Source organism: Urocitellus parryii, chromosome 3 (genome assembly GCF_045843805.1).
Source record: "Urocitellus parryii isolate mUroPar1 chromosome 3, mUroPar1.hap1, whole genome shotgun sequence".
Taxonomy (NCBI): domain Eukaryota; kingdom Metazoa; phylum Chordata; class Mammalia; order Rodentia; family Sciuridae; genus Urocitellus; species Urocitellus parryii.
This window is the reverse complement of record NC_135533.1, coordinates 190,303,309-190,330,484: the sequence shown is the minus strand read 5'-3', so window position 1 is coordinate 190,330,484 and position 27,176 is coordinate 190,303,309. Positions and strand designations below refer to the sequence as shown.

Below are 27,176 nucleotides of genomic sequence, written 5' to 3'. Positions count from 1 at the left end.
GCCTAAAGAAATTATATCATTTAGCTCTGTCAGAAACTAATAGCAGTTTTAAGTAGAGATGCATGCCTGATGTTAATCATTATAGATTTAATTTACTGCATTCTTTTGACAATTAAAATAAAAAGTTTCTACTCTGAAAAAATAATGTACTTATTATAATTCTGCTGGATCTGTTTTGCTACTATTAATATTTTTATATTTAAAAAATTAGGATTTTTGTGTCTATGTAAGTGAGGTTGCCATCTATCTTAGTGGTTTCGTTTATTTGTTCATTTGTTTTACTATGGAGTTAGCCTTTCAGGCTGCTACAACAAAATACCACAGGCTGTATAGTTTATAAATAACAGAAATGTATTTCTCACACTTCTGGAGGCCTGGTTCAAAGGTGGATCTTTTCACTGTGTTCTCATATGGTGGAAGGTACTTGCTAGCTTTCTGGAGTGTATTTTTCTCAGGACACTAATACCATTTGTAAGGGTTCTGCTCTCGTTATCTAATCACCTCCCAGGGCTCCTCTCTTTTTAAATATTTTTTTTAGTTATACATGGACACAATATCTTTATTTTTTTAATTATTATTTTTTTAATGTGGTGCTGAGGATCAAACTCAAGGTTTCTCATGTGTGAGGCGAGCGCTCTACCGCTGAGCCACAGCCCCAGTCCCAAGGCTCCACCTCTTAATGCCGTTGTTTTAGGTTAGGTTTCAACACATGAATTGGGATATGGACACACATATTTGCTATGTATATTCAATATCTGTGATAAGATTTTCCCAACCTCATAAAATAAGTTAAATATATGATATAATAAAAAAATTTTTTTGTTCTTTGTCCCCAATTCCTGACACAAGGCTCAAACCCTTGGGATTTGCTGAGTAACAGGGGAGTCTTTTGTTATTCATAAGGTGCCATTTTTTTATCACATCCAAGTTTATGCCTATGAATGACTTAGGGTGGAGATCCTAGAAGACCTCAGGATGGGGCTAGCTAACCCAGAAAGACCAAGAGATAAGACGATTGGAACTTTTAGCCCTACCTTCCAACCTCCAGCAAACTGGTGGGGAGGAAGACAGAGATTATTCTTTATAAAAACTTCAGAACAACTAGATTTAATGAGATCCAGGCAGACACATGGAGGTGTTGGGACTGTGATGCATGTGGAGAGGGCACAGAAGCTTCTCACAACTCACATACATTTGCTTAGGCACCTCTCCTTATCAGCTGCTTCTCAGTTGTATTCTTTATAATAAACTGGGGAATGTAAGTCAAATGTTATCCTGAGTTCTGCTAGAAGCATTCAAGAAAAGTATCATACTTGACAAAAAGTTTGTAGAATAACCTTACTTGTAGCCAGTTGGTCAAGAATAGAGAAGGCCCAGTCTTGCATTGGGCAATCTGAAGTCAAAGACAGTCTTTTATTATTATTATTTATTTTTATTTTTAGTTGTAGTTGGACACAGTAACTTTATTTTACTTATTTATTTTTATGTGGTGCTGAGGATCGAACCCAGGGCCTTGCACATTGCTAGGCGAGCGCTCTCTATCACTGAGCCACAACCCCAGCCCTGTGAAGTCAGAGACAGTCTTGTGGGACTGAGCCCTTAATTTTTGGAATCTGATGCCAACTCCAGGTGATGTCAGAATTGGATTAAATTGTGGGACACTCAGCAGGGGTCCAGAGAGTTGGAGAATTGCTTGGTGTGGGGGAAAAAAATGCATGTTTACTGTCAGAAGTGTTGTATGTTTATGGAAACAGTATGTGCTTTATCCGAAATGGTTTTCCATGCTTTCTATATTCTGGAATATATTATGTGAAATAGCAATTTTCTGATCCTTAAAGTTTTTGTAAAATTTGTAAAAATTATTTGGGGAGTTGCTGGGCATGGTGGTGCACACCTGTAATCCCAGCGGTTTAGGAGGTTTAGGCAGGAGGATTGCAAGTTCAAAGCCATTGTCATCAATTTATCAATGCCCTAAGCAACTCAGTGAGACCCTGTCTCTAAGTAAAATACAAAATAGGGCTGGGGATGTAGCTCAGTGGTAGAGTGCTTGCCTAGCACATATGAGGCACTGGGTTTGATCCCTAGCACCACATAAAAATAAATAAAGAGGGCAGGGGTTGTGGCTCAGTGGTAGAGCACTTGCCTAGCAGGTCTGAGGCACTGGATTCAATCCTCAGCACCACATAAAAAAATAAAATAAAGATATGTGTCCATCTACAACCAAAAAATATTAAAAAATAAATAAACAAAATAAAGGTATAAAATTATTTTTAAAAATAAATAAATAAGTCATGGTGCCATCTACAACTAAATTTTTTTTAAAAGACTATATGTAATATACATATTATACATGTAGTTGAAAAAGATGGCAAAATGGAGATCTGATACCCATCCCAACCTGAAGGCCAACCCCAAACCATTTTTTGAAGGGACTGCGGATTGAGGCAGGTACACTCAATCACTAAGCTACATCCCCACCCCTTTTTATTTTGAGTTGCCAAGACTGTCCTCAAACTTGGGATTCTTGCATATGCACCAAATCAGAGAAGTTTACAAGAGAATCTGTGTGTGTGTGTGTGTGTGTGTGTGTGTGTGTGTGTGTGTGTGGGCTTCATGCTTGTCAAGCAAGCACTCTACCACTGAGTCACATCCCCAGCCCAGCCCAAGAAACATCTAATCCTAGGCAAGTTTCTCAGGGTTGATTTCACCCTTGCAAACCTGGGAGATATCATCAAGCACTCCGGAAGGGCAGGGTACAGACTTTGTCTTAAGAGGATCAGCCTAGCAGTATCAAGCAGCAGGTTCTTCAGGGAAAACATGAAGATGTGATTCCCATAAAAGCTGAAGGTTCCAAGGGCTGGAGAAATGGCACTCAGCTGGAAGTCTGTGGTCCCACAATTCTCTAAGACCAGGGTCTCAAGGATGTCTGCCACCTTTCTACAGAAGTCAGAGGGGCTCAGGACTCATCTCTTTCATTGAGAATCTCCTGAAGTCCAAGTGCTTCAGCTGACTGGTGCTTGGACTCTAGGACAGAGGCTTTTTCTGATTCCCTGAGCGGGCTTGAACTCAATGAGAGAGTCTTCAAGGGGTTCTGACTTCTGAGCGTTTTATGCAGTGCTCCATGAAGAAAGAAGACATCTTGTTTACAAAGCTCCTAGAGATCGTCCAGCTTTCCCAAGTGGATGCTCTATTTGTAGGAATGCCACCTGTTTTATGAATAGGAAGGAAAGAATTCTGGACTTATTTTAGTAAAATGAAATATGTAAAGGGTGCTCATCCTGCTCAGGTAACAATAAACACAATTTTCTATTTTGTCCTGACCCCAGGAAGTATCCATTTCTAGTTCCTGGACATAGTCCAGCTGCAGAACATGCAGAACCTTGAAGAAGAAACATGAATTGATCCTCAGCTTCTTACAGCACACCCAGAGAACGGCCTTTCTCTCCACAGCCCACAGTGAGAAACAGGTGAATAATTCATCCCTGGCAATTTCCTTCACTTGGTCTATGAATATTTTCAAGGGCTGCTTTGCTACCCTTGGACCATGTTTCACTGTTTGCTTCTGATATGGCCTCTGGTGTGTAGGTGGCAGTTATGGCTCTGGATCCTATGATCCAGAAGTTCTGATGCACATTCCCAAAATCCAGCACTTGGGGTTTGCACTTCTGGGCAAGAAGCACATCCAGTACAATTTTGAGATCTTTATATTTAGTATCTTCATCAGGGACCCCAGAGGGAGGCAGATGAAGGGGTAGGCCAGCACCAATTTCTTCAGGATCTCCACATGATACTCCATGAAAGCCTCCTCGAACAACTGTAGAAAGAGCACTTTGGAAAGTGCTCTAAGGCAGGAATAGTATAGGCCTTGTTGTTTAGCAGGGTCTGCTTCACCAGCTCCTAGAGTTGGGTAGGGCCTGGACACTCATTCTAATGAGTCAGATCTGGATGTGGGAGGCAGGACTCTCTGAGTCCTGGCAGGGCCAGGCAGTGACTCCAGGCTCCAGGCTTCTTGCCTATCCAAGGACTCATTTTTTAAAGAATGTCAAGCAGCATCCTAAAATCTTTATATGAATAATTTGGGGCAAAGATGCCCTGTTGCATAACACTGAGGGTACTATTTTTATCTTATGTGACTAATGCCTTTATAGTTGCAAAGTATATAGACTTTGTAGCTGTCAATTCTGGCCTTTCCTGATTTGAGGGAATTTTTTATGTGTTTGAAAAAATGTGTATCTCAGTCAAATACATACTGCTATATTACTCTATCTATTAGATCAAGCTTGTTCACTTAGTCATTCCAATTTTATATCTTTACTTTTACTGATTTCTGAGACAAGTGTTTTTTAAAACTTTCACTATGTATGTCAATTTCTTTTATGTCCTTTGTCAATTTTTGCCTTATATTATTTAAAGCCACGAATCTTCCCTTATCTGCAGGGAAAACATTCCAAGATCACAAATGAATATTTGAAACCATGGGTAGTACCAAACCTTATATATAGTGTGTTTTTCCTGTATATACATGCCTATGATAAGGTTTAATTTATAAATTAGGCATAGCAAGATATAAAGTAATGATAAGATAGAATAATTATAATATATACTGTAATAAAAATTATGTGAATGTGGTCTCTCTCTTTCTCTCTCTCTCTTTCTCAAAATAGCTTGTTGTATTATACACACCCATTTTTGCCTTGGGATGATATGAGAGATAATACAATGCCTATATGATGAGATCAAGTAAAGTGAATAATTTAAGAATCATGACATGGCATTAGGCTCCTATACAAGGGTTACCTAAATGTGAGCACTGTGATAGTATCTGATGATCAAGACAGCCAAGTAACCAACAAGTGGGTGTCATATACAGCACCAAAATGTGTTCCAGGATCATCTTATATTTTCCTTGACTCAGCCATATAATCAGCCACTTCTCTGAAGAACTTTGGTTCTTTTTACTGAAAACCAGTAGTTAAAAATCAAGATCTGGGCCTCAGGTATACTCATTGCTACTAGGAGACCAAGTTTCTAGGCCAGCCAAGTGGACAGAGATAGAAAATACATGTATGTGTGTGTGTGTGCTAATCTGTGTATTCTCTCTGTATGTATATGTGTATACATAATATGTGTGTACATAAATTATATATATATATATATATATATATATATATATATATATATATATCAAGTAACCATGAATTTCTACTGATTATTTCCTTTCTGATCTAGTACAACAGGTTTAATTTCAGCATTCCTTCTTTAAACTGAAACTTCTTTCTCTGCCAGGAAGAAACTTGGTCATCATTATGTATCTATAACGTATTTATATTTCTTCAACCCTAATATATAGAGCAGTTGCAGAATCTATATGCCAGTAAGAAAAAATATTTGACAACTACAGTACCTTTTTGTTTTGTTTTTTATATTTGTAGTATCTTGGGTTTTTTTAAAAATTTGTTCTAATTTGTTAAATATGACAGAAGAATGCATTACAATTCATATTACACATATAGAGCACAATTTTTCATATCTCTGGTTCTATACAAAGTATATTCACACATTTTCTGTATTCATACATGTACTTAGGGTAATAATATCTATCTCATTCCACCATCTTTTCTAGCCCCATGCCCCCTCCCTTCCCTTCTCATCCCTTTGCTCTATCTAGAGATCGTCTAATCCTCCCATGCTCTCCCTCTCAACCCCACTATAAATCAGCCTCCTCATATCAGATAAAACATTCAGCATTTGGTTTTTTGGGATTGGCTATTTTCACTTAACATTGTATTCTCCAACACCATTCATTTACCTGAAAATGTCATGATTTTATACTCTTTTATTGCAGAGTAATATCCCATTATATATATAGACCATATTTTCTTTATTCATTTATCTACTGAAGAGCATATGGTTTGGTTCCACAGTTTAGCTACTGTGAATTGTGCTGCTATAAACATTGATGTGGTTGTGTCCCTGTAGTATGCTGTTTTTAAGTCCTTCTGGTATAGACCAAGGAGTGGGATACCTAGGTCAAATGGTGGTTCCATTCCCAGTTTTCCAAGGAATCTCCATACTACTTTCTGTATTGGCTGCACCAATTTGCAGTCCCACCAGCAATGTATGAATGTACCTTTTCCCCCACATCCTTGCCAACACTTATTGTTGTTTGTATTCTTTATTTTTTTTAATATTTATTTTTTAGGTGTAGTTGGACACAATACCTTTATTTTACTTATTTATTTTTATGGATAGGCAGAATTAATAATGTCAAAATGACCATTTTGAAGATCAAACTCAGGGCCTTGCACATGCTAGACGAGCGCTCTACCGCTGAGCCACAACTCCAGCCTGTTGTTTGTATTCTTAAGCTGCCATTCTGACTGGAGTGAGATGAAATCTTCAGAGTAGTTTTGATTTGCATCTCTCTAATTGCTAGAGATGTTGAACATTTTTTCATAATTTGTTGATTGATTGTATATCATCTTCTGAGAAGTGTCTGTTCAGTACCTTGGCCCATTTATTGAATTATTTGTTTGGGGTTTTTTTTTTTTTTTTTTTGGTATTTAGCTTTTTGAGTTCTTTATATACCCTAGAGATTAGTGCTCTTTCTGATGTGCGAGTGGTAAAAATTTGCTACCAAGATATAGGCTCTCTGTTCACCTCACTGATTATTCCTTTTGCTGAGAAGAAGCTTTTTAGTTTGAATCCATCCCATTTAATGATTCTTGATTTTAATTCTTGAGCTATAGGAGTGTTATTAAGGAAGTCAGGGCCTAATATGACATGATGGAGATTTGGGCCTGTTTTTTCTTCTATTAGACGAAGGATTTCTGGTTTGATTCCTAGGTCCTTGATCTACTTTCAGTTGAGTTTTGTGCTTGGTGAGAGATAGGGGCTTAATTTCATTTTGTTGCATATGAATTTCCAGTTTTCGCAGCACCATTTGTTGCATAGGCTATATTATCTCTAATGTATGTTTTTAGCACCTTTGTCTAGTACAAGATAAGTGTAGATCCTTCAGTTCATAAGCATGGTGATTGGGTATTCACGTTCTTGTGTGAGATGTGCCTCCCTCTAAACCTTGTTATGACATTGGCACATTACCCGTCTGACATGAAAAAAATATATACATAACTGTAATTATGTGGGTTAGTCTCTGTGTTTTCTATTCTGCACCATTGGTCTATCAGTCTATTTTGGTGCCAATACCATGCTGGTTTTGTTACTATTCTTCTATAGTATAGTTTATGGTCTGGTGTAGTGATGCTACCTGCTTTACTCTTCTTGCTAAGGATTGATTTAGCTATTCTGGGTCTCTTATTTTTCCAGACGAATTTCATGACTGCTTTTTCTATTTCTATGAGGAATGCCATTGGGATTTTGATTAGAATTGTATTAAATTTGTATTGTTCTTTTGGTAGTATGGTCATTTTGACAATATTAATTCTGCCTATCCAAGAGCAAGATAGATCTTTCCATCTCCTAAGATATTTTTTTATTTCTTTCTTTAGTGTTCTATAGTTTTAATTGTAGAAGTCTTTCACCTCTTTCATTAGGTTGATTCCCAAGTATTTTATTTTTTATTTTTTTAGGCTATTGTAAATGGGGTAGTTTTCCTCATTTCCCTTTCAGAGGATTTATCACTGAAATACAGAAATGCCTTTGATTTATGGGTGTTGATTTCATATCCTGCTACTTTGTTGAATTAATTTACTAGTTCTAAAAGTTTTCTGGTGGAATTTTTTGGGTCTTCTAGGTATAGAGAATCATATTGTCAGCAAATAGTGCTAATTTGAGTTCTTCTTTTCCTATCCGTATCCCTTTAATTTCTTTGGTCTGTCTAATTTTTCTGGCCAGTGTTTAAAGAACTATGTTAAATATAAGTGGTGAAAGGGGACATCCCTGTCTTGTTTTAGTTTTAGAGGGAATGCTTTCAATTTTTCACCATTTATAATGATGTTGGCTTGGGGCTTAACATAAATAGCTTTTATGATTTTGAGATATGCTCCTAATATCCCTAGTTTTTCTAGTGGTTTGAACATGAAGGAGTGCTGTATTTTGTTGAATGCTTTTTCTGTCTCTATTAACATGATCATATGATTCTTATCTGTAAGTCTATTGATGTGATGGATTACATTTATTGATTTTCATATGTTGAACCAACTTTGCATCCCTGGAATGAACCCCACTTGATCATGGTGTACTATCTTTTTGATATGTTTTTGATTTGATTTGCCAGAATTTTATTGAGAATTTTTGCATCTATGTTCATTAGAGATATTGGTCTGAAGTTTTCTTTCTTTGATGTGTCTTTGCCTGGAATCAAGGTGATATTGCCCTCATAGAATGAGTTTGGAAGTGCTCCCTCTTTTTCTATTACCCAAAATAAATTGAAGAGTATTGGTATGAGTTCTTCTTTAAAGGTTTGTAGAACTTGGCTGTCTATCCATCTGGTCCTGGGCTTTTCTTGGTTGGTAGTCTTATGATGGCATCTTCTGTTTCATTGCTTGAAATTGATCTGTTTAAATTATGTATATCATCCTGATTCAATTTGGGAAAATCATATGACTCTAGAAATTTGTTGATGCGTTCAATATTTTCTATTGTATTGGAGTGCAATACAATTGTTTTAAAACAATTTCTAATTATCTTCTGTATTTCTGTAGTGTCTGTTGTGATACTACCTTTTTCATCATATATGTTAGTGATCTCAGTTTTCTCTCTCCTTCTCTTTGTTAGCATGGCTAAGGGTTTATCAATTTTATTTTTTCAAAGAACCAACTTTTTGTTTTGTCAATTTTTTCAATTATTTCTTTTTTCAATTTCAATTTTTTCTTTTTTAAAATTTTATTGATTTCAGCTCTGATTTTAATTATTTCCTGTCTTTTACTGCTTTTGGTGTTAATTTGTTCTTCTTTTTCTAGAGTTGTGAGATGTAATATTAGGACATTTATTTGTTGACTTCCTCTTCTTTTAAGGAATAAACTCCATGCAGTGAACTTTCCTCTTAGTACTGCCTTCATAGTGTCCCAAGATTTCGATATATTGTATCAGTGTTCCCATTTACTTCTAAGAATTTTTTAATCTCCTCCTTGATGTCTTTTGCAACCCATTGTTCATTCAGTAGCACAGTATTTAGTCTCCAGGTGTTAGAGTAATTTTTATTTTTTATATAGTTCTTTTTATCTTTAGCATTACAATGTCCACAGAAATGCTTTTTCCAAAGTCACATAGGTCATCACCTTTCTTCCCTGTTTGTTTTATTGATCTGTTCACAGAACCAGCCTTTGTGTTCATCAATTTATTGCTATTGTTTTTCTGTTTCCAGTTTCATTGATTTCTGTTCTTTATTATTTCATTCTTTCTGGTTGTTTTGGCTTAATTTGCTCTCATTTCTCTAGCTTTTCTTTTCTTTTTTTTTAAATTTTCTAATATTTATTTATTTATTTTAGTTTTCAGCGGACACAACATCTTTGTTTGTATGTGGTGCTGAGAACCGAACCCGGGCCGCACGCACACCAGGCGAGTGCGCTACCGCTTGAGCCACATCCCCAGCCCCTCATTTCTCTAGCTTTTCAAGGTTAGAGCTTAGGTTACTCAATTGAGATCTTTTTTCATTTTCTTATATAAACCATTTCATGCTATAACTTTGCCTTAAGCACTGTTTAGCTACTTTCCACAAAAACATTCCGTTAAAAATATTTCTTGGTTTCTCTTGAGGCTTCCTTTGTGACCCAGGGGCTATTTTTAAATATTCTGTTTAAATTGTAAATGCTTTAGATTTTCCAGCTATCATTCTGTACTTACTTTCTAGGTTAACTCTGAAAACATCCTTTGTATGATTTCTAATTATTTAAATTCATTAGGTATCTAAAATACAATCTATCTTGGGGATTACCTCATGTATTTGCAAGGAATCTATATTCTGTTAGTGTTAGGTGGAGTGTTCTGTGTGTCAATTAAACTCTTGTTAGTCAATAGTGTTGCTTTGGGGATCTCATCCATATTGATTTTCTTCCTACTTGATCTATCAATTACTGATAGAGTATTGATATGAACTCTAAGTGTGGGTTTGTCTATTTCTCCTCCCAGATGTATCAGTTTTTGCATTATAATTCTTGAAGCTCTATTCTAAAATGCATATATGTTTAAGATGGTCAGGTACAACTGGATAAGTTGTCTTTTCACTATTCTGTAATTATCCTCTTTATCCCTCACAATATTTCTCATTCTAAAGTCTAATTTGACATTGATAAAGCTAGTGTACTGTGTTTTGTTTGTTTATTGTTTGTCTATTGCTTGCATGATAATCTTCCTTCATCCTGTTATTATTTATTTATTTTAGTGCAGGGTATTGAACTCAGAAGCACTTTACCACTGAACCACACCTCCAGCCCTTTTTATTTTTGAGACTATCTCGTTAAGTTGCTTAGGGCCTCCCTAAGTTGCTGAGGCTGAATTTGGAATCCACTTGCCTCAGCCTCCCAAGATGCTAGGATTCATCTGGGGATTGAACTCAGGAACACTCAACCACTGAGCCTCATCCCCAGCCCTATTTTGTATTTTGTTTAGAGACAGGGTCTCATTAAGTTGCTTAGCACGTTGCTCTTGCTGAGGCTGGCTTTGAATCTGAGATCCTTCTGCCTCAGCCTCCCCAGCTCCTGGAATTACAGGCATGTGCCACCAGGCCCTTCTCATCCTATTACTTTTAACCTACCAATGTTTTTCGTTTGTTTTTAATATTTTTAATTGTAGATTGACGCACACCTTTATTTTATTTATTTATTTTCAGATGGTGCTGAGGATAGAACCCAGTACATCACACATGTGAGGCAAGCACTCTACCACTGAGCCATAATCCCAGCCACCCCCTTTTTACTTTTTCTTTTTCTTTTTTTTGATGTTGTTGTTTTGTTTTGTTTTTAATTGTCGTGTCGTGTGTGTCCCCCGCCATCATGTAATTAGTGATATCACCGGGTTTAAAATCTATTGCCTTCTTATCAATTGGCTATTTGTTCCATCTGTTTTTCATTTAATTATTCCTTTCTTTATGTCTGTCTTCTCTTGTGTGAATTTGTAATTTTTCTAAATCCATTTTATCTTATCTAACAAATTATGATTTATACTTTTTGTTTTAGTAGTTTTCTTGGTTTGTACTATATACATTTAAAGCAATCTGGTCTGCCTTCAAATAATGTTATACAACTTCACCTGTGGATAAGAATATAATTGTCTATTTCCAGACATCCTTCTCATCTTTTGCATTATTATTGTCCCATATTTTTTTAAATGCAACATACAAACTTTATTTAACAGAAGTAACAGGTAATGTTAAATAGGCACTTACATTAAGAGAAAAACTGACTAGAATAAATTTTATCTTAAACACCTTACAATAACCTACTTGCAGTTGCGTTTAACTGAGCTCTGTTGCTGTGAAGTACAGCTCATGCACAGATACGATGAATGATTTGTACATTTTCGAGTAATCACTGAATACTACCATATATAATGTGTATATACATTAAATTTGAAAAGATTTAATTGATGATCCCAGATAGATTTATTTTTGTTGCTCTTTTGTAAGAGGTCGGAAGAGGTCGTCTAAAGAGAAGAATATGCGGTTCTGGCTCATGAATCATGTAATGAACCCAGCCTAGACTCTGTTGAACACTAAGTCTCCTCCACTCCTCTTAGACATTAAATGAATTTGGGGTACTTGTTTGGAAAGTTCTCTGGGTAACATGACATGCCTTTGCCACCTCTGGCCTATGCCTCGGTCCTCGCCATCCCACCAGATGAGGTCAAGAGGGGTCCCCGAAAGCTGCTCGCCAGTACTCACTGTGCTAGTCTGAGTACTTGTCTGAGACTTGTCTTGATCTGCTTATGGCCACACTGCAGGGACGGAGTGAGGCAGAAACCGGACTGCAGAACAGGCGAAGTGGAATGCAGGTCCTTTCAGGCCAGGGCTAAAGCCCAGTATTGTCCCATATTTAACTTATTTTGCAGTACTGAGGATTTAACCCAGGGGTGCTCTATTATCCCCAGCCCTTTTATTTTTAGGTAGGGCCTTGCTAAGTTGCTGAGGCTGGCTTCAAGCTTGAAGTCCTCCTACCTCAACCTCCCAGGTAGCTGGGATTACAGACATATAACACTGTGCCCAACCATTTTACTTTTAAATATGCCATAAACCCACAATACATTATTACTAATTTTGGTGTATATAATCAGTTATCTTTTAGAGAAATTAAAGCTAATAGGAAAAATGAATTTATCTCCATCTATTCATTTTCCAATATTCTTCATTTCTTTGTGTAGACTGGGGATTCTATCTTATATCATAAACCTTCTACCTAAAAGTTATTTGACTAATAGAGTAGTTCTGCAACCATTAAATTTCTCTCGCTTTTTATTGAGAATGTATTTATTTCTCCTTTATTTAAAAATATTTTTGATAGATCTAGAATTCTGGATTTAAAATTTCTCTTTTGGCAATTTGTAGTTGTCATTTTGTTGTCTGTGCTTGTCTCACTTCTGACAAGATATTATAATTATTATCCTTATTCTGCTGGAAGTAATGTGCCATTTTTCTCCAGCCAATTTTAAAATTTTTCTCTTGGGAAAAATAATACTTTTCTCTGTGTCTTTGGTTTTCATCAGCTTAAATATTATAAGTCCAAGTGAGTATTTTTTTAGGGGGGATAGTAATTATACTTGGTATTCTCTGGGCTCCTTGCATCTGGGATTTAGTGTCCATTATTAATTTTGGAAAACTCTTAGATATTATTTCTTCAAATGTTTCTTTTGCCCTAATCCCTTATATTGTTCTAGCACATATTGTATATTGAACATACTCATAATTAAAGTAAGTTTATATATGCTAAACCACTTGATATTGTCTCACAGTTCTCCAATGATGTATTCTTATTACCCATTCTAGTTTTTCTTTTTGTTTAACTTGGGTAATTTCTATTTGCTTCAAGTTTATTAATTCTTTTCTCTGTTGTTATGTTTTTTATTTTTTGCATTTCTATTTGGTTCTTTCTTATAGTTTCCTTATCTCTGCTGAAAATAACCAGCATATTATACTAATTCTCTGTTGATTTTGCATATAGTACTAATTCTGTGTTGCTAAATAACAAATTACCCCCAGAATTCAGTGACTTAACACAATAAACACTCATTATCTCACTGTTTCTATGGATCAGCAATCTGGGCACAACTTTGCTGGATGGTTTGGTTTAAGTTCTCTTATAAGGTTTCAATTAGGGTCGCAGTATCATCTGAAGGTTCAATTGGGAGACAGCCACTTCTAAGCTCTTTCAGTTCCTGGCTGAGTTTTGAACTGAAGGCCGAGGCTCCTAACTGGCTGCTGTTTGGAGGCCTTCCTCAGTTCCTGGGAAGGTGTCATGTCACCTTCTCCACAGTGTAGCTTACACTATGGCTGATGATTCATCTCAGCATGAGGAGAATGAGAGTGAGAGGAGGAATCCAAAAATAGAAGTCATAGCTATTTTATAATCTGAGCGAAGAAATGACATCCCACTACATTTACAGTGGTTTGTGCATCAGAAGTAAGTCACTAGCTGGGTGTGGTGGTGTATATCTGTAATCTTAGCAAATGAAGAGGCAGAGTCAGGAGCAGGAGGATCACAAGTTCAAGGCCAGTCTTTGCAATTTAGCAAGGTCCTAAGCAACTTAGTAAAACCCTGTTTCAAAATAAAAAAGGCTTGGCATGTAGCTCAGTGGTAAAGTGCTACCACTGAGGGGTTAAATTTCCAATACAAAAAAAAGCAAGTCATTATGTCTGCATTTAAGAAGAAGAGATTATAGAAGGGCATCAATTCCAGACGTATAGAACAATGGGGGCCATCTTAGAGACTGTTTACCACAGAAAATGTCCCTCAGAGTTTTTATTACTTATATCCATGTACAGCCCCACAGCAGCAATTATCCTTGGGCCAAACAGAGAAATGAAGAAAAAACTAAAAAGGTGGTTAACTAAGTTTGGTTTCCCTCTTGATTCATCTGCTGTTAATAATTGCAATCTCTGCCTGATCTTGTTTACTTTTTAGTTCTTGCTTTTTCTATTCTGTCTAGAGTATTTTGTTGTGATCTTATTATTGTTTTGTGCAATCAGTAATCCTCTATATTTACTTGCATTATTAATTTTTTATTCCTTTCTATATCTCCAGTCTTCCATCTTGGATCATTTCCCTTCTGTCAGAAGAATACCTTTGGTATATGCTCTTATTGGTATACTAGTGTTAAATTATATAGTTGTGGTTTTTTTTTTTTTTTGTAGTTGTAGATGGACAGAATGCCTTTATTTTATTTATTTTTATGTGGTGCTGAGGATTGAACCCAGTGCCAAATGAATGCTAGGCAAGCTGTCTGCCACTGAGCTACAGCCCCAGCCCAAATTCTATAATTTTTGCACATCTGAAAACAAAAAGGCCTTATTTCATTCTCATTTATAAAGAAGATGTTCACTGGATATAGAATTCTATGTTGTCAATCATTTTCTTTCTGCAATTAAAATGTAGTATTCTATTGTCTTTGGATTTTTATTCTTTTTTTTAATATTTATTTTTTAGTTCTCGGCGGACACAACATCTTTGTTGGTATGTGGTGCTGAGGATCGAACCTGGGTCGCATGCATGCCAGGCGAGCGCGCTACCGCTTGAGCCACATCCCCAGCCCATGGATTTTTATTCTTTTTGTAAGGAAATGCTCTGTAAGTTTTATTTTTTTTCTATTGAAAATATTTTTAAACTTTTTTTTCTTTAGCATTTAAAGTATTGTTGTGCTAGATAGGGCTTTCTTGTATTTACCGTGTTTGGCTTTGTATGTCTTCTAGGATCTGTGAATTTACGTATTTTATCAATAAAGAAAATTTTCAGCCATAATCTCTCCCAATATTTTCATTTCTACTTTATTATTCTCCTTCTTGAACTCAAGTTATTGTATACCATATATTCACACTATAGTTGCTTTCTTATTTTTCTGTGGGGAGGCAGTTCAGGGGATTGAATCTTGTGCATGCTGAAAGCAGCCTACCACTGGGTCACATTCCCACCTGTTTTAGTCAGTAACCAAAAGATCTGACAAGAACTATTTTAGAGGAGAAGTTTACTTGGGGCTCATGGTTTCAGAGGTCTCAGTCTGTTAGACAGGTAGCTCCATTGCTCTGGACCCACGATGTGGCAGAACATCATGGTTGAAGAGTGTGGTAGAGGGAAGCATCTCAGGACATGGCTACCAGGAAGGAGAGAGAGAGAGAGAGAGAGAGAGAGAGAGAGAGAGAGAGAGAGAGAGAGAGAGAGAGCTCTACTCACCAGGGACAACATATATACCCCAGTGGCATACTTCCTCTAGCCACACTCTACCTGCCTATAGCTACCACCAAATTAATCCATTCTAACGGATGAATGCACTGATTAGGTTAAGGCTCTCAGAACCCAATCATTTCACTTCTAAACTTTCTTGCATTGTCTAACACATGAGCTTTTGGGGGATACCTCACATCTAAAACATAACACCACCCTTATTTTCTTTTTATCTCTTTATGCTTCATTCCAGATTTTTCTTCAAAAAAATTGTTCAATTCATTTTCTCTTTCCTTAGCAGTGTTTAACCTGCTATTAAATAAACACTGAATTTGGGGCTGTGGCTGTGGCTCAGTGGTAGCATGCTTGCCGGGTATACTCGAGGCACTGGGTTTGATTCTCAGCATCACGTATAAATAAATAAAAGTAACGATCTATCAGCAACTGAAAAATATTTTTAAAATAAATAAATAAACAAACATCGAATTTAATATTTAGATACTATATATTATTGTCTGGGGAGGTCTTTCTTTCTTGTTCTTTCTTTTTTCTTTTCTTTTCTTTCTTTTTTTTTTTTTGAGATAGGGTGTCATTTGGTTGTAGACCTTTCACTTTATTCTTTTTTAAAAACATATTTTTAGGAGGCCAGGTGTGGTGTAATCCCACCTGTTATCCCAGTGGCTCAGGAGGTGGAGGCAAGAAGATCATGAGTTCAAAGCCAGCCTCAGCAATTTAGCGAGGTGCTGAGCAACTTAGTGAGACCCTGTCTCTAATAAAATACAAAATAGGGCTAGAGGTGTGGCTCAGTGGTGGAGTACCCCTGAGTTCAATCCTCAGTATCCTCCCCCAAAAAAAAAAATATATATATATATATATTTTTTTTTTTAGGAGTCGGGAATATAGCTAAATTGGTAGAGTGCCTGCCTTACATGCACGAGGACCTGAGTTCAATCTCCAGCTCCACAAATATATAGAAATATATTTTTATGTAGTGCTGAGGATGGAACCCAATGCCTCACATGTGCTAAGGAAGTGCTCTACCACTGAGCTACAACCCCAGCCCTCACTTTCTTCTTTTTCATAATTTCTAGTTCTCTGCCATATTTTTCAGTCTGACCTTTTATCTCCCCGAACATAGGAACAGAGTCATTTTAGAGTTTGTTTCTGATAGCCCTAATATCTGGTTTCTTTTTTCATCGTTTGTTGTTTCTACTAGTTTTCATGTTTTCCTTTTCATTTCCTGTATTCTTGTCTAGCTTTAGTTGTAGACCAGTTGTGTATTTGCAAATTGTTTGTAGAATAATTCTTTGCCCATTATAATGTATTATTCCTCCAGAGAAGATTTTTATTTATTCTGGTGAGCCCATACATACTTAAGCAATATGAGATGAACTTAAGCCGACTTCAGTAACAGATTATTTAAAGCTGAGTTGCAATTGCTGCAAAAACCTACCATAGAAAAAAGAGGTCTCAGACACCAGGATCATCTCTTTGAGCCCCTAACCGTCTCTGAATTCTAGCCTAGTTATTATTCACTGTGTAAGAGTTTCTTGATGCCATTAAGCATATGTATTCAAATTTCATAACATTTTTAAGTTATTCTCATCTTCAAAAAGATTTATCTGAGTGTCCATGTAGGTATTGAAACCAGAGTCTTGCACATGCTAAACAAGTGCTATACCACTGAACTTCAGCCTCAACCCTGAGACTTATCTAATTTGTTTCACCATTTAGCAGAAGTAGAAATTTTCCTGAATGTTTTCTACTCATTTCTAATATAGATATAGATACAAAAATAGATAAGTACAGACAAATATGATACCATATGTTATTGTCTAGGGCCCTCATCCACCCCACCCCCGCCTGCCACTGTTTTTTTTTTTTTTTTTTTTTTTTTTTGAGATAGGATGTCATTATTTTGCCTGGGTGGTCATGAACTCCTGGCTCCCAGGCTCACATGATCCTACCTCCTCAGCCCTGTGAGAAGCTAGCTGGAACTGCAGGCATGCACCACCATGCCTTACTACCTCATTCCTTTTGTAATTATACCCACAAAACTTATTATGGCGGATACCTGTGATAGGCTAGGAGTTTATCTTTGAAAAGGGCTGGTGGTCAAAGGGTACTTTGGTCTTATATAACATCTTAATATTTTTACAAGGTGAGTGAATTCATTTCGACTTATTTAATTAAAATTTGAACCACATTTTGGAGTAAGAACAGAAGCTCACTGGAGAAGAGACCATCACTGCTAGACAGCTTCTTTGGCATTTGGAGTGATTTCTAAGACCCTTTGTTCATAGTCACTTTTCCCCTTGCGACATTTCAAATGATCCTACTGCTCCTCCATTTCCCCTCCCTCTAATATCTTGGTCAATATCACCACCTAATCAATCCATTTAATGTCCTTTGTTTTCTGATGGAGGAATCTTTTCTACTGAGAACTGAGTCATTCTTTCCATCATTTTCTCCCTTTTGCTTCTGTGGGCACACATTGTGCATTTTTGTGGAACATGGAGAAACTGAAGTTAGAGTTTGTTTATTTTTTCATGTGAATGAAGATAAAGTTCCTTAAAAACCAAGTCCAAATAGCTACAAAGAAATCCTTTTATTTGCTCATTTACTCTCTCACAGACTATTTGGCAGGGACCTCTTAAAAGTCAGTAGACAGGAAAATATGCTGTCTTAAAATATAATGTAATGAAAAAACAGTGGGCTTCTGATCATTCTCCCAAGGCTATTCCTACACTTTCCAATAAATTAATGCAAGCTTGGCCACCTTTATATGGATGGCATAAGAAATAAACAGGGACTGAGATAGCAGAGAGCATTGCCTAGAAATTCCAGATATAGATAACATTGCATCTTCCCGGAGCAGTGATGTCCTTCTGTAGAATTGATCAGACTTAAATTCAATGCCTGGTGGCCTCCTCAAGGACTAGGTACCCCTGTAGTACCTCCCTCCCAGGTGCCCTTGCTGCCCTCTCTGGAATCCAACTTAGCTTCAGCCCTAGTCTTTGAATGTCCACCTCCTATAACTTGAATGTTCCTTGAGACTTTCTCAGCTTCTTGTTTCCCCACCATTTTTTTCTTGCATGAATGAATGAATGAGAGCCAAGCAAATTTGCTTATGGTCCCAGTGCTTCCCAACATCAAACTTCATTTGTTTCTCTGTTTAGCAATCTGTTAAACACAAAATCTCGCTCTCCCCTCTTCCCCATGAACTATCTGGGTACGAGTCAATTCTGCTTAACTGCCTAGAAGATTTCGATGTGTATATTTCTATAGATATGTGTATCCTCTTATTTATAGATGTCAGCCTAATTGTTATTGATTTGTTCATTCAGCAGTGAGTAGTTTTAACCTCCAGTGCATAATATTAAAAAGCAAAGATATTTTACACAATTTGATGTCTATACAGTCAACTGAGGTTCTAAATGAATACACAAATATCTAAAGTACATGAGTTGATATGTTTAACAAAGTGATATATGGATTATACTCAAAGCAAAAGTTCATATTTACCTCCCAATGTTCCTTTGAACTTTTCTTAATGAAGTAATTATCCATGTCCCCCAATCTCCTGCACACCCTGTTTTTTTTTTCCTACTTTTAAGAAATGCTTCACTACTATTTTAGGTTACCAATTCTGTTTTCTTTCAGAAATTAGCACCAGATATTAATAACAAGAATGCACAACTTTGCTTGGCATTAGGTCTTCTCTTTACTGTTTGTGGATGCATCTGTTTTGGAATCATTTACATCTCTTTTCTTGGCTCTGGGCAGCTGACATAAACATGTCCATGTCCTCTTCCTGCTGAAGTCTCTTTACCTCTCCAGATGGCCTTTTGTGGCAGGCCCAAGATAACCCCATGCTGGCTGTCTTTCTGGAATTACCCAGGTTTGGCTCCATGCTCTGAAATTTGGGGAGTATGGGAGTGGAGACTACACAATGGCCAACAGGGAGCATTCCAAATCCAGGGTGAGAACATGGCCTTTGCTCCCAAACAGAATAATGAAAATCTGAGAAGTCATCTCTCCATTTGCTGGGCTTTATTGAACAAGAAATGGAGGCAAATGAGTGATTAACTTAACAATAAGTTGATGATAGATGAATAAAATCCAATTTAATGATGGCCAGTGTTGGGTCCTTCTATCACATTGCTTCTCAAAGTAAATTAAAAAATACCTGGGTCAGGGCTAGAGATGTAATTCAGTGATAGAACACTTTTCTCACATGCATATGGGTTCTGGGTTCAGTCCTCAGCACCACCCAGTCAGAAACAAAGAAAAAAGAAAAATCCCCTACTTTGCTAAACTTCAATTGAAAAAAAAAAATCAAGACATGGACTCAGATCAGAGATTTTTATCACTGATTTTAATCAGTGTCATCATTAGATTGGGTTTTTCTATGTCCCCTATACATGAAAACCATTCTTCTGGGAGTAAAGCTTTGGGTGTGTAGACTGACAAGTGCATAAAAAACAATGAGGACTCTCTATTAATACAGGGACTATCCTGGGGATATCTGGGATGAACAGTCCCTAGAATGGCAGTAATTGTGTTTCATAGCTGAGTCCCACATAGAAATCAATGGAGGTGGTCAGTTTGTTCTACTTTCCCAGTGGTTGCTGTGTGATCTTTAAGAAGTGGGGATCTTGCTGGGCCTGGTGGTAGTCCAGAGCACCAGTGACTCCAGAAGACTCAAGCAGGAAAATAGTAAGTTCAAGGTTAGGATGGGCAACTTAGCAAGATCCTGTTTCAAAGTAACAAGAAAGCAGGCAGGCTAGGGATGTAGCTCAGTGGTAGAGTACCTGTGGTTTCAGCCCCTAGTACAGAAAAAAAAAGGGTGGGGACTCTTAATATTAGACAAGATAGAAGGTTGGAGTATAATTATCCTTCCTGCTGTTGTAAATAAGTCTTGCCCAGTTCACTAATTTTTTATTAGGTATCTATCGTGCACTGAGCAAATTGCTGCAAATATAGAATAAGAGTCCTTGCCTTCGAGTGGTTTGGAGTGATGCAATGTGCTCAGGTACCATGAACGTAGAAATTATTTTTTTCACATATTCAACAAAGTATTTTTTTCTATATTTTTATTGATGCATTATAGTTGTACATAATGGTGGGGGTTTTGTTACACGTTTGTACTTGCACATAGTATAACCGTGTAATTTGGCCAGTATCATTCCCCAGAATTTCTCCTTTCCCTCCTCTTCTCCATCCCTCAATCCCTTTGAATGCAGAAATTATTATTGATAATGCTTTTATCTGTAAGTTTTTTTGATTTGCAAAGTAATTCCAGTCTCAAAAACTTTATACGGCTGGGCATGGCGGTGCACACCTGTAATTCCAGCAACTTGGGAACTTGAGGCAGGAGGATTACAAATTCAAAGCCAGCCTCAGCAACGTAGTGAGACCCTGTCTCAAAATAAAAAGGGACTGGAGAGGTGGTTCACTGGTTAAGTGCCCCTGAGTTTGATCCCTAGTACCAAAAAACAACAACCAAAAACAAAAACTAGCTTGTATGTTAGGTGACATTATCATCTGTTTTTTTAGGGAAAGCAACTGAGGCTGGGAGATGTAAAGTGACCTGCTCATGTTTCTAAGGATGAAGTTGCAGTGTCATTTGCATTTCAGCAAGAAACAAAGAAAGCAGCAGGATTCCATCTGGAGACTGCAGAAGGCATATGAGAGATTGGGAACTTCCCAGGGACCCTGAAATGCCAGTCGAGGAGTAGATGCAGATAATACTCACCTGGACATGAGACTCATCCTGAGGAGTAGCACCACAGCCTCAGTCCTTGGCAGCCCTGAACTGCCCTCTTGCCAAGTCTGAAGCCTGTCTTCCTTTGGGGCCAGTTCTTCTCAACTACTTTCTGAGGGCTCATTCCTGCTTTTCAGGGGATTAAGTGCAAACACTATTAGTAAACAACAACAACAAAATTTTTCCCTTACCATTTGCAGCCTGCTGCTAACTGCTTCACCCTCTTTTAGTTGATTTAAAAAAAAAAAATTAAAAGAAGGCAGGGAAAGGTAAGTTGAGGGTTGGTGGGGGTGGGGACTTGGCTCCAACTGTAAATCAACTTCAGACCCCAGAGGGACTTAAAGAACTAGCAGTGCCCACAACGGCTCTTCAGTGCAGCCTGTGTTTACCCAGGACCCAGCCCACAACCTCTACAACCTCGAAGGCAGCCTGCATGTAAATGCCACATTGTGCAGTGATTTTTTTTTTTTTCAGTTATTCCAGTGGCTTCAGGCTGGTAGCCGATGATTTGTAAGACTGCTTCAGATTCAACAAGTTTTGAAATTCTACATTAGTAAATATGGCTTTTTTTTTTTTTTAACCTTTGGTGCTGGGAATCCAACTTAAAGCATCACAAATGCTAGGCAAGTGCTCCACCACTGAGTTACATCCCTGGGCCATGATGTATGTTGCTTTCTAGGCAAATAATTATTTGTCTTTCCATTCAGCAAAGCTTAATGAAATGCCTACTACGTGCTAGGTGTTGCAGTAGCCAGCATGGATAGAAAAACATAAAGAGCATAGTTTTGTACTGCAAAGAAAATGCTGAGAACCATGAGATCCCTAGGCAAGTTTCTTATTTTGCTGAGAGCATTGCTATGACCCTGGCTTTCTCCATGGGGTCTTTTAATAAGTTAGTTGGACAAATCAGGTGTATGATTGCTTTTATGACTGAGGACCTACTAAGAGCAAAACATTTTCTCAAGGCACCGGAGAAAATTAAAGAAAAAAAAATGTGATCTTTGTGTTCAAGGACATCCAGATTAGTGTGTGTGAGAGAGATCAGCAGAATAATAATTCTATTAAAGAGTCACAATTATTAAGATGTTTAAGGTACAGTAGAGGCACAAAGGAGACTTGTCAGTGAAGGGATTTTGCTTAGGCCCAAAATAAGACCTCACAAAGGAGATGATGCTAATGTTGAATCAGGAAAGAGGAACAGGTGTTCCACCAGATGGATAGTGAGAGAGGGAATGTCCATAGATAGTACCACGGAAAGTACCTCACTTGTTCACCAAACACTTATTGAGTACTCATTCTGTCAGGCACTGGGATGGGAGCTGGGGTAGACAATGCTAATATGGAGATGGTAAGACCCTCCTCCCTCTATCCCCTGGAAACTTACTCTCCAGACTCATAAACACAAAATGATAGCACAATGACCTAAGTTATATGGTCACAAGGTGCTTGAGGGGTTCCTTATCCTTATCTTTCTCACATCTGGGCATATAATATCAACAGCAGATTTTTGTCTTCCTAATAAATTAACTTCAGCTTAATGGGAGATCTTCCTTGAGAGCATCTAAGAGGTTTCCTGTGTAAGGCAAGAAAAGAGACTGTAATTATACACAGTTGGATTCAGATCCCCCTTTTGCTGTTCTAGCTATGTGATCTTGGACAATTTACATCATTTATTTGGGAAAAAAAAAAGCCTTCATTTTTTTCACTTGCAATCTGACTGCTGTGAGGATTAAAGGGAAAAAAAACATGTATAAAGGGTCTGATGAAGATAAGTGATCAGTAAAAGGTAGTTTCTTCTTAGTGCACATGTAGTGTTATGAAGCAGACTCTTCTCGGTACCATAGTAATGTTAAGTTTACACAGGGCATTCAGTCTCCTTTGTTAAGAAAACTGTGACTAATATTTAGCCTTCTGACTCTATGTGCCCAGGAGAAATCTGAACATAACAAGATTTACATAAGGTCAGTAAGCCTAACTAAAATTTAAAATCTCTAGTGATTATGCTAAGAGATTCAACCTGGTGATCCAGGCCATTAGAATATTTGGTCAGACTTTGAGCCAGGATGATGGCACACTCCTATAATCCCAGCAACTCCGAAGGCTAAGGCAGGAGGAACTCAAGTTTAATGCCAACTTCAGCAATTTAGTGAGGCCCTAAGTGGTCTGGTGAGACTCTGCCTCAAAATAAAAAATAAAAAGGGATGGATATGTGGCACAGTGGTTAAGTGTCCCTGGGTTCAATCCCTAGTACAAAAACAAAAACAATAAGAACACCTAGCATGTTCGAGGCCCTGGGTTGGATCCTCAGCACCACATAAAAATAAATAAAATGAAGATATTGTGTCCAACTACAACTAAAAAATAAACATTAAAAAAATAATAACAAAAAACTAGATGCGTCTAATATTCAGTTTTAACTTGTTTTCATTTACGCAAATAACAATAAAAACTTCCCATCACTTTTTGAAAACACTTTGATAAAAGCCTACTTTATAAGGAAAAGAATGTTATATGAAAATAAAGAAAAAGTACTCAAAAATAAATTCCACTTTTGGGTTAACTCCAGGGTGAAGAGAAAAGGACAGCTCTTTCTGGGGAACCATAGAGCAGGGCAGGAATTAGAAACCAGAGGTGATTCTGAGAACCCAAGTGTCTCAGAGAACTTTGGGCAAACTTTGGACTTTTTGCATAACTTGATGAGCTAATCATATTTCAATCTTGTGTGACAGGAAGACTCTGATAACTGCAAATAAAAAAAAAAACTTGGGGTTGTTTCAAGGCTCAGGGTAGTTACTGTTGATGGCAGTGGAGGTTCCACTTAAATAAAACCATGGAGGGCAGGGATTTTCTGTCACGTGATTATCACAAGGCTGATGGTGATGCAAAAATCGACACCAGCTGTATCTTTCAAGGTAAAAGATGCGCCTTGCCTGTACATGAACATTCACAGAGAGAAAGGGACCCACAGCAGTCCCACTGGAAGGGGTAAGCTCCTATGGATTTCAAGTCCCACGAAAGAGCCCACTGAAATAGACTCATCAGTTGTTTGAGAATGTCCCCCTTTGACATCTTCTTCTTCTTCCACATTGTTGTAGGCTCTGGCTGCAAACCTGCTTTCTTGCTAGATGCATATAGCTGGTAGTAGCCCGCAGTAGCCCTAGAGCACTCTGGGTATTTTGAAAGCCTGGGTAAGGTAGAGGTCAGTGTCCCAGGTATATTCTCTCATAGCCATCTCAAGCTTCACGTCTGTGTCTCTTCCTGAACCTTACTTCTTGAGAATGATGGAGGGAACCCTGCTTTTAGCTGTGGTACACTGTGGGAAGCAGGGTAGTGTAACGTAGAGCCCATGGACTTAGGCATCAGATTTGCAGACTGTTTTGATGGCCATGTCTTCACCCCATTGGAGAGTAAAGGATTCTCACCCCAAGGTTATGAAGTTGGCTGAACACATGGCATCCATTGCTGGACAAATGGATATTGATAGCAGTCTATTGGACACATATACTCTCAGCCTAGGTGAAGACACCACACACCATGCAAGACCACACAAGTGTTGCGTATAGGAACAGAGAACAGAGCGAACAAGGCAGGGCCCTGAGAGGCAGGCTTTGTAACAACAGGAGGATGGAGTGACCCCTGGTTCCAGTGGGAGGGTAGGGGCTTGAATAATCTCTCAGGATGGCAGAGAACTGAAACCTGCTTCTCACATATAAACAGAAACTGTGCCTGGTCCTCTTGACAAGGAGGACCCTGTTGTTTGGCGAAGGGACCTTATTCTTGTAAGCACTATGGGATGGGGAATTTGAGGTTAGACCATGTAAGGCCTTTCTGATTTCACTATTTGTCATGATTTAGGGAAACAATTTAAATATGGCATCTTGCAGCCTTGCTTGTTAAATGGGGATAATAATACCAAACCCATAAAGTTCTTGCCATTATTAAATGAGAGGTCCTAGCACAGTGTGAACACATTGAAGTCATTGGTAAGCAACAGGACTATAATTCATTCTCTTCATTTCTTGTTGGGAGGGCACATTCAGGATAGAAAAAAGGTGATCCAGTCAAATCTCCTTCTAAGCATGTTAATGTTGCCTCCTGGCCAAAAAAAAAAAAAAAAGGTCTGTAACTCAGTGGTAGAGCACTTGCCTAGCATATGTGAAGCCCTGAGTTCAATCCCCAGCACTATTTAAAAAATAAAAGAAAAAGAAGAAAAGAAATCAATTTAGAAGCGTATTCATTTGATCTAATTGAAAAGTCATGTTTCTTAAAATAGTATGTAAATGGACTTTCTGCATTACACATGTTAAAATATTGTCTACATGTAGTGTTCTTAAAATAACTGCCTATTTTTTTTTTTTTTTTTTTTTTTTTGGTACTGAGGATTGAACCCAGAGGCGCTTCTCCACTGAACCACATCCCCAGCCCTTTTTATATTTTATTTAGAGACAGGGTCTCACTGAGTTGCTTAGGGCCCCTCTAGATTGCTGAGGCTGCCTTTGAACTTGTGATCCTCCTGTCTCAGCTCTGAGCCACTGGGATTACAGGCATTCACCATTGCACCCAGTTCTAACTGCCTACTTTTGAAATAGTTTCTGATGCTTCCTCAGCAGATTCATATATTCTGATATTCCAGTTATCCCCCAATTCCATGATGGATAGTGAATACTGACAAGTGTTATGGGTAATCTATATGTACATTAAGTATCTTGAGAAATGGAGAGTCCTTTTTTGCATTAAATATGTATTTCCAGGGGCTGAGGTTGTGGCTCAGCGGTAGAATGCTCACTTAGCATGTGCAAGGAACTGGGTTTGATCCTTAGCACCACATAAAAATAAATAAATATTTAAATTCTTTAAATATGTATTTCCATTCTTAAACTTATTGATACCAAAAGGATTTATTGCAAAACAAAAGGGTTACCAAACAAAAACCAAATAAGTAAATGATTGCAGGTTTACACCACATGATAAACAATCATTCTATACAGCAAGAGCATTCAAACTACACACTAATGGCTCTCTGTTTTTTTCACATAGAGCTAGACTATAATGTCCCACATTTCCTACTGGCCTCATGTATCTTGTGGATCACTAAAAAAAAAAAAAAAAAAAAAAAGCCTAATAAACTGAGTGCCTGGCAAGTGTTTTGAATATTCTTCTACTATGACTGGAGATCCTAAGGAGTGAGCTGTCTGTTCTGAGTTACTTGTGTCTGAAAGTTTTTGATTTATGTCATTTTGTACACTCTTCTTGAAAAGGAAAAGTTACTTCCATTGAGCCCGGAAAAGATCTGAGAAAAAATGAGATGAATCTCTGGTTATTGTTCATGTTTAATAGGATTTTCTAAAGAGAAGTGCACATGCATCTCACTTACAAGAACAAGAATATGCTGAAGATAGATGCACAAAATCCAGTACTACCATTCTGGCTTACGTTATATCTACCATTGATATTTATTTAAAACAGAAAACTCTGGGTCAAGTATGAATGCTGAGATGCTAGGTGCAAACAAGAGGTATGAATCGAGATATTTGTTTATCCAATGCCTTCTTTCCTGTCTACCAGAGAAAAAGCCAGAAGAATTTGGGAAAAACACTAGTAGCTATTTTCTTTTTTTTTTTCAAAACATTACATAGTTCTTAATATATCATATGTCACAGTTTGATTCCAGTGGGTTATGAACTCCCAATTTTACCCCGAATACAGATTACTGTATCACATCAGTTACACTTCCATTGATTTACATATTGCCATTCTAGACTACTAGCTATTTTCAACATATTCAGATGTTGATTGCAACTGTAGCTATTCTTCCAGGTATGTTGTCATTACTAGAATAAATCAGCAAAGTCTCTGACTCATATTATATAGCTATTGACCCAGTAAATGCTTTATTTTGAACTCACAATGAAGACAATCAGAGCAGTCTACCTTCACCTATCAAGAATAGCACACATTGTCACTGTCTCAGGGCTATATCTTGACACAAGTTGGTAACCATGTCCTACCACCGTGAATGAAAAATACACAATGTTTTAGGGATGATTTTCTATGTGGTAGCCTACAAGACTTAAAGTTGG

The 27,176-nt window shown here is 37.5% G+C and overlaps 1 non-coding gene across 1 annotated transcript; it reads left to right on the top strand.

Moving 5' to 3' along the window:
• The first annotated feature begins 7,012 nt into the window (after positions 1-7,012).
• On the top strand, positions 7,013-7,114 carry LOC144254038 (small nucleolar RNA U13). Its single transcript, XR_013343412.1, has one exon. It is a non-coding gene; the product is annotated as a small nucleolar RNA U13 (small nucleolar RNA).
• Positions 7,115-27,176: the final 20,062 nt, after the last annotated feature.